We start from the raw sequence: 9,208 nt of genomic DNA on the forward strand, positions 1-9,208 counted from the left end.
GATCAGACCTTTGCTGGACATAGCAGCCATAGAGCAGATATTCCCAGGTCAGGAGGGCAGAGGGCTTTACTCAATCCTCTTCCTAGCCCCCAAGGCATCGGGTGTGTGTGTGTGAGAGAGAGAGCAATACTGCTCAAGGAACTCAACATCCATCTAGCATACTCCAAACCATACTGAGTTGCATCGATCGACCTTAAGGAGGCACACCTGCACATTCCCATTCACCTAGTGCATCGCAGATTCTTGAGGTTCCAGTATGCAGACCATCATTACCAATACAAGGCTCTTCCCTTCGACCTCTCATTGGCCCCAAGGACATTTACAAAACTTCTGGCCGTAGTCGCAGCACATCTTCGATCTCGTCCTGTACGACTCATCTGCTACCAGGACAATATTCTCCTCCTGTTGCCGTCGATTCCACAAGCACATCGAGATCTCAGCCTCACCATTTGCACTCTCGAACAACACGGCTTCTCTGTCAATTGGGAAAAGTGTCACCTGACCCCAACCTCCAGAATTCAGCATCTGGGCACGGTGATCAACTCCAGCACCTGCAAGGTCTTTCTCATGCAGCAGCGAACAGACAGCATTATCTCCCTTGGGTGACAAATCAGGACATCCAGGTCAGCCTCTATCGTGACTCTATTCCAACTATTGGGAAAACTGATCTCATGCATTGCGGTAGTTCCCTAGGCCCGACTGCATGCACGGAACTTCAATGGTTCCTACTTCCAGTTCAACAATGCAAAGCCAGCAACTCCAAGACAGTAGTGAACATACCTCCGAGAGTCATCCGGTCGCTCAGTTGGTGGCAGCTGCCGGCGCTGAAAAAGGGCTTCCTTTTCAAGGAGCTGGAGCACCTGGTTCACCCACAAAAGGGCGAACGACAAAAGCGCGCCTGACTAAACCACGGTGACAAAACCGCGAGTTCTAAAGCGCGCCGACGAATGAGCGCTGAAGCACGCCGACAGAAGCACGCTGTAACCCTAAACCTAACCCTAAACCTAATCCTAAACCTAAACCTAACCCTTACCTTAACTTAAATCGCGCTTCTGTCGGCGCACTGTTGTCGGCGCGCTGTTGTCGGCGTGTTGATGACATCGCGGTTTTAGTGCCGCGGTTGTCGGCGCGCTTTTGTCATGCGCACATTTGTCGGGTCACGGGAGCACCTTATTATAACGACGGACGCCAGCCTATATAGCTGGGACGCTCATCTTCAGACACATGTGACGCAAGGCAGGTAGTCGCCAGTGGAGCTCACTCACAACATGAATTACTTGGAGCTCAGGGCAGCCAGGCTGGCCCTCCGACACTTCTGTCAGCATGTCGAGGGCACTCACATTCTAATACTGATGGACAACGTCGCCACCAAGGCATACATAAACCATCAGGGCGGGACTCATTTGAAGGCCCTGATATTGGAGACAGAGGCCTTCGGGCATTGGGCCAAGCGCCACTTGAGTCTCTGAGGGCAGATCACATATCAGGGGAGGACAATGTGACTGCAGACTGGCTGAGCAGAACTACAATCAGCAACTCAGAATGGCGTCTTCATCTGTCTCTTTTTCACCAGCTATCTGAGAGATTCGGCCTTCCAACGGTAGACCTCTTTGCCAGTTGGACGAACACGCATCTCCCCCGGTTCTTCTCGTGATACCAGTGCCCCGGAGCTGAAGGGACGGACGCCCTTCGATGCCACTGGCCTCCCGGCCTTCTTTACACCTTTACACCTCTCAACCTCATCCCCCAGATGATCAAGAAGATCCTGTTAGAGGGTGCGGATGTACTGTTGGTTGCACCGCGTTGGCCGAGGCGATCCTGGTTCACTGACCTTGTCAATCTCTGACCAAACACTGGTGCATTCCTCAACAGATCTCCATCAGCCAGGGGGCCATCTCTCACCCAGACCCTCAGTGGCTCCAGTAGGCCGTCTGGCACTTAAGGGGGACCTCCTGAGGCAGTACAACTTCTCAGACAAGGTCATCCGCACCATTCAGGTGTCCAGGCAGCCTTCCACAGTGACGCAGCAACCACAGCAACCATACCGCAAGTCCTTGAATTTCTCCAGGTCGGATTGGGCAAAGGTCTTGCCCCCAACACACTGTGGAGGCAGACAGCAGCCTTGGCTACCATCTTGTCCAGAGATGACACTATACCACTCAGCAGGCATACCAGGGCTCGCAGCTTCCTGAAAAGAGCTACCAACCTATGCCCCCCAACAGTTCACCGGTACCCGACGTGGGATTTGGTGGTTCTGCTGCAGACCTTGACCTCGGCTCCATTCAAACCGATTCATTCCATCACCTTGCGACACTTGTCATTTAAGACTGCCTTTCTAATTGCCATAACTTCGGCTTGCAGAATTTCTGAACTGGCGGCTCTATCGATCCGAGAGGACCTCTGCGTTGTGCATCCGGATAGGGTCATTCTTCAGCTTGATCCCTCCTTTCTCCCAAAAATCAACACTTTGTTTCACAGGTTGCAGGAGGTGATTGCCCCTGACTTTTGCCCGCATCCCAGGGAGCGCGTTTGGCACAAGCTGGACGTCCACCAGACAGTACGCATATACAAGAAGAAGACGGGATACTTCTGCAGGTCTGAATCCTCCTTTGTTTCTTTCCAGCCCACCTTGATGGGCAGGAAGGTTTCTTCCTTGACTATCAGACATTGGCTGCGTGCCTGCATAAAGTTGGCCTACGAGCATCAGGCCCGACCGGTTCCTCCTCACATAACCACTCATTCCACGAGGAGCGTCGCAACCTCAGCTGCTTGGGCAACGCAGGCCCCCCTCGAGGAAATATGCAGGGCTGCAACTTGGTCATCGCCATCTCCATTTATTTGCAACTATAAACTGGATTCATTCACAGCTGCTGAGGCCTCCTTTGGGAGGAGAGTCTTGCAGCAGGTCCTCGCGGCTCCAGAACAATGGGACTTATCTTCTTCCCACCCTGGGATTATATAGCTTGGGTATGTCCCATGCTTGGACACTCCAAGCAGCACCTAGGAGAAAGACCTTTGGCTTACCTGAATGGTCATTCTCTAGGCGCTGCGGGAGTGTCCAACCCCGCCCTGGGGTAATCTAGTGGAGCCCGAGTTACCACTCCTGAGGACAAAGTCCACTTTTTAAAGACATCCTTCCATGTTACATCTCTCCGTTTTTCAAACTGACCTCCAGGGGGAACTGGAGGCGTGGCTACACTAAAGATTTAAACTCAGTCCTTGGGCAGCAAGCTGAAGTTAACCCATGCTTGGACACTCCCGCAGCGCCTAGAGAATGACCATTCAGGTAAGCCAATGGTCTATCTCTGTTGTGCAATACATTCTGGTGCCTGTTTGTCTGAACAAGTGGAATAGCTGAAGATATTGCAGAGAGAAGACAGCCTTACAAAACCATCATTTAAAGAGTTTGCACTGAACAAACTCAGTGATTGGTGATTACAGAGGTGTTTTTAGTGGAACTTAAACATCTAAATTAATGTACACATCTACAAAAATACAAATAGCTGATATTCAATTATATGCATTCTAATGCTTGATTTCCAGTGTAATTAGGAACTTGATCAAATAACTTGAAAAATCTGTACATTAACTATGGCAAGTAGTCATATTGTAGGTTCTGTGATATAACCAGATAATTAGTTGTAAGGGAAACTCTATGTAGAATATAGATCTTTTTTGAGTGTATGTTTAATATTTATTATTTACTTTAATATTAAAGTATCTTTAATATTTTCCTAAGCACTTCTTCCATTTCCTTTCCCAATGATTCATTGCTCATATTTTAGGGAGATGAAACAACATAACCAAATACTATAGTAACTTCTCTGTGTCTAAAATACCATTGTTGTTACCACAACAACAGAGATAATATGCATAATTGGTGGCCCCTCCCTAGCCACAAAGGCTAGAACTGTTTAAAGGTTTGCTGTAGTTCAACAAGATCTAGGATACTACAGATTTCCCAGTAAATGAAGTTAGTAAATCCTTTCACTCAAAAAAGCTACTTGACAATAAAGCAGCATGAATGTCATTATAATTATTAGCAGCCCTATGAATTTTTCACTTTAGTTATATTATTATACAATTGTATCACAGCGGCCAGTTGTTTCGCCGGATTTGGCATTGGTTACTAGTCGGGCCCCACCCAGGGGCTTAGGACATCGTAACGTATTTTCGTAATATGCGTGCAGATCCAAGCAGTGCGGCTTTTTGCATTTGACTGATGGTGATTTTGTCAATTTTTAACTGTTTTAAATATAATTCCAGTGCTTTTGGAATAGCACCCAGTGTGCCAATTACCACTGGAATTATCGCTGCTGGTTTGTGCCATAATCGTTGAATTTCAATTTTTCAGTCCTGGTATCTTGCGATTTTTTCATGTTCCTTCTCGGCGACCCTGCTATCACCTGGTATTGCGATGTCTATGATTGTGACCTTATTTTTCTCAACCAGTGTGATGTCTGGTGTATTAATATTATTATTATTATTATTATTATTATTATTATTATTATTATTATTATGTATATTAGTAAATGTACATTAGTAAAATCTTAGCATCACCTACTATGCTTTAGGAGCATGCTCTAATTTTGAACCCATTGCAAATCCAACATTCAGCTATTTAAAAACCAGTGGTGTTGAGGATTCAGCAGTGGCCTGCATTGTAACAGTGGTATTAAATCCTCCTTGTTTTTGAAAATTATCCTATAGAATAGCAGTCTGGCTTGGTGGCCCCGGGGGGGAAGAGGGAATGGTTCTGTGTGAGTTGCAGAAGTGCCCGCCATGCACACAAATGGAGCTTCACATGCAAACATCTGCCACTCACACAAGTGGAGCTGCGTCTGTGTGCTTGCACATTGATTGTATGCCCAGTTCCGAATTGGCCATAGCCTGGTAGTCAGCCACGGCCCAGGAGTTGGGGACCCCTACGATAGAAGACAGTCATCTCTTTGGGAAATTTTTATTTTACATGTAAAATAATATCCTGGATACTATAATATTATTTGAACATATTATATTAAATACCATAATCTATACTATAATATAGTTGTAATTTCCTGAATACTATAATCACTTGCTTTGGGGGCTGTTTTTGCTCTGTTTTTGTATAGTGCCATGGTGGCAAACCTACGGCACGCGTGCCACCTGTAGCACACAGAATCCTCTCTGTCGGCACGCAAGCCATCACCCCAGCTAAGCTCCACTGCACATGCACATTACCTCCCACCGGCCAGCTGATTTTCGGGTCTCTGCCGCGCATGTGCTGGGGAAAAGGTCTATGCAGGAGATACATGTGCATGTGCGGGGGGAGGAGGGAACGCCAGGGTGCGTGTGCCCCCACTGCATCCCGTTTTTGGTCCCAGGAGGCTTCAGGGAGGCCTACTAGGCCCAAAATGGGACACAGGGGTGTCGCGTGCACATGCACAGGGGGAGCACGGGGTGTGTCTCAGCGCATCGCATTATGGGTGTGGGCACACACATGTGCACTGTCACGCATGTGTGCACGCTTTTGGCACACGACAAAAACGTTAGCCATCACTGGTATAGTGAGTAGCATAAGAGAGCCCTGTTCTTATAGGTGCTGATTTGTCTAGTTGAGTTCTTGAGGGCTGTTTGGAAGGAGCCATTAACAATTACAGTATGGGAGGTTTTCAGTTTCCTAGAGTCTTTGTAGTCTCTGATTCAGTGCTCAGATTATTGGCTTGTTTGTGTACTTCTAAGAACGTGTTTGAAACATTCCTGACTAGTCCATTTATAAACATTTGAAGAATTTCCCTATCTTATGCTAAATGGTTGTGCTTTGTCACATTGTGAAATATATTTCTCAATTTGTTCCTAACCATTGCAGAGTGTTTTCATCCTTATTCTAACTTCATATCTCAAGCACTTTCAAATCCTTAGCTATGCCAGCAGTAAAGTAATATTTTCTTCTCAAAAAGAATCGGGATTGGGAGAGGAGTGAAAAGTGAAGTGGCAGGAAATTTTACCACTGTACTAAGTAACCTGCCTATCAACTGTTAGTTGGCCTGCTTTTAAAGATGTGTGACCTTTAAGCGTTCTTCTGAAAAATTGGTAAATATGGGCTTTCTAAAAGACCCTGAAAAATAATTGACAGGCGCTGGGGGTTGTGATGCAGGATCTCCTATTTGACCACATAATACCCTGAACCCTCAATGTTTTGGAGTTTTTCTGATATGCTTGTAAAGCCAAGGGTCAGCTCCTCACTTCCCTTGTTATCTCTTCTAGCTCCTGTCATCTCAAGGCCCTTAGCTTTTGCAAATCCTGCAGTGAATACTGACAGAAGATATTGTTCTCATCATCTATACAAATTCACATGTTTCTCAACCCTATCCTACTTAGGAACAACAACTGATGAATATTTTATGGTGCTAGTTTGTGATGGTTATTTGGCAATTTGGAGGGAGGGGAACAATGTTGGGGGACTCCACCAATCTCTTTCCTTAACTTACCCACTTCATAGTAAATGAAGACTCCACTATTCAATGGCATTCTTGGCAGGATAAGGATCAACAGCATAGGCAGCATGCTTTACGCTTGTGTAGTTTTCTGTTAGGTGAAGTATTGCTAGGTCAAAGTTCACCTGACCCACTGGAGGTACCCCATGAATCAGATTTCCATCATGCTTGGCTATATTGTGTGAAAAGAGTATTTATTATTTTACTCTGGCATTTCTATGGGTAATCTCAAATTAGGTAAAACTATGTTTGGTCACGGATTAATTGGTGGGAAATCAGATAATTGCAGTGATTTAAAACCTAGGCAGTTGAGCCAGGATAGAGATTTAGCAACAAAGGCAACAGATTTATTTATTTGCAAAATTTATTGGCCACCACCTTACCATAGGTTGCTTACAATATTAAAAAGATAAAAACTAAACAAAAGCTAAAAGACATAAATAAATATCATGCAAGTGCAATGTTGTGCTGATTCTAGATTTAATAGAGGGCAATGCAGCCCTCTAATGGAAAAGGGTTCTGAGCTTGCTTATGATGCTTTAGTAGGAAGCATATTTCCTCATATTTAAAAAAAAATCACCTTTGTTAATCTGATTTGTATTTTTCCAAATATGTGAATGGAGTCATTTGCTTTTGTTGGAAGAAATGTTCTTCTGGGTTCGGCTCCAAGTAGGGAAAAAGACACTGGAGACATGGAGGCTGCTTGGAAAGATGGTTTTAATGGTGGACAGGACAACATGGCTTGAGTCCTGAACAGAAAAGGTGATCACATGCTTCAATGTTGGTGGAGAAGGGAAGGGAGGAAGAGAAGCTGAGTCCCTGGTTTTATGCCCTCTCTGGCCTTTGATCTTGAGCTTGTATTCTGATTGGTTGTCAGACCCCCATGGGCCCATGCAGGGGCAACTCTCTAGGCTGCATTTGGACTCCAGGTTTGGTTGAGTTCTCCCATGCCATGTGGGTAAAGGGCCAATATTATCATGCCTTAATCCCATCACTCTGGAGCTGAAGGGGAGAACTCTTTATTATGTAAAGTGGACTAGCTCAGGCTTTAATGGCTCATTGACAAAGGGGGATGGGCAGGAAGCTGCAGGCAGCTGTTCTGTCTTTTAAAACATGTTTCTTCCTTTTCACATCCAGATAAATATTCTGCCCTTTCAATATTTCCTGGGATATTTCATTTTTCTGGGAGAGGGCTGAGTGATAACTTCCTACACTTTGTTAGCAGATGGCAAGTTATTGGTTGCATACAAAATTAAAAGATTAAATAATCATTTGTCCTGTTTAAAGCGCTCCATCTACTGTTCATCTAAAATTCTACTAATCCAGGACAGTATTAGATTAATCCTGTGCGTAATACTTTAGAAGAACTGCTGCTAAGACAAGTTATACCACATGAATGGATTCTAAAATATTACTAACATTAGCAAGTTTGAACATTACAAGCATGAACATGCAATACCATCTTGCTTTTTCAATTAAACTACTAACCTAGTGAGTTGCCCAATGACTGTTTTTTCGGTTACTTCCAGCACCACACCTTGCTGACTCAGTTCTACTAATATGTTTCTAAGGCTAGAATTCTCCACTTTTAATAATTCAACTCAGGTGTCTATCTCAACTCAGGTTCACCTATGAGTCACATAGGTAGAAAATCTGATGCACAGACAAGGGAAATTATACAAATGGAGTGAGATTCAGAGAGCTTAGCTCATTACTCTCTATACTCACAATGTGATTTAGGAATGAGTCCCACAGCTTGTCTCTTTAATTAAATTCAACTCTGTAAGTTTAATATTTGCTTTTTAGAAATTACAATTCTGAACATATTCAGAACAAAAATAGTTTGTTGCTCTCCAGTGCTTATTCCAATGTATGCAATCCAGATATGACCAAGTTATACTTAAAATAATATAGCAATATGAGAAGTTAATGTATGTCAAAGTATGCATTATCAAATTATCTAGGTTTTTCACACAAACAATAATAACTGTGGTATCAATATTTAACTGAGTATTAAAGAGGTAGGATATTGTATGTGTGTCTGCATATCTGTCAGTACACACTTTGTAATTGGTGATACTGTATATAGGCAATGGTATGTTGGCTTGTAAAATACTCTATATTTTACAGAGCCTATATTTCAGAGAGTTAAAATGAGCATAATTCATACCAAACTCCTTTTTGTGCTTATGGTTTATTAAATATATTTTATGTTTGTGAAACTATGAGATATATGAGAATGTAATAGATCAGGATGAAGATGAGTTTGTGGAGTAAAATTAATGACTACATTTAGTGAAATGAAACTGTTGCATTAATTATGAATGAAAGGACTAAAATATATATATCAGAAAATATGAATTTGTGTCATCTAGATAGGGCAGTTTGGTATATATAGCAAGATCCAGCTGGAAAGCATACAAGAGGTAGCTGGATCTACAAGGCAAATTTTTTCTTGCAAATGGCTTAATGAAAATAGGCAATATAAATACATTCCAAAAACGCTATACAGGTAGTCCTTGATTTACAACCACAACTGAGCCCAAAATTTCAATTGCTAAGTGACAGTTAAGTGAATTTTGCTGTATTTTATTACCTTTTTTCTCATTGTTGTTAAGCGGATCACTGCAGTTGTTAAGTAAGTAACATGGTTGTTAAGTGAATCTGGCTTGGCTTCCCCATTGGCTTTGCTTGTCAGAAGATCACAAAAGGTGATCACATGACCCTGGACA

This window comes from Thamnophis elegans, chromosome 2 (assembly GCF_009769535.1).
Source record: "Thamnophis elegans isolate rThaEle1 chromosome 2, rThaEle1.pri, whole genome shotgun sequence".
Taxonomy (NCBI): domain Eukaryota; kingdom Metazoa; phylum Chordata; class Lepidosauria; order Squamata; family Colubridae; genus Thamnophis; species Thamnophis elegans.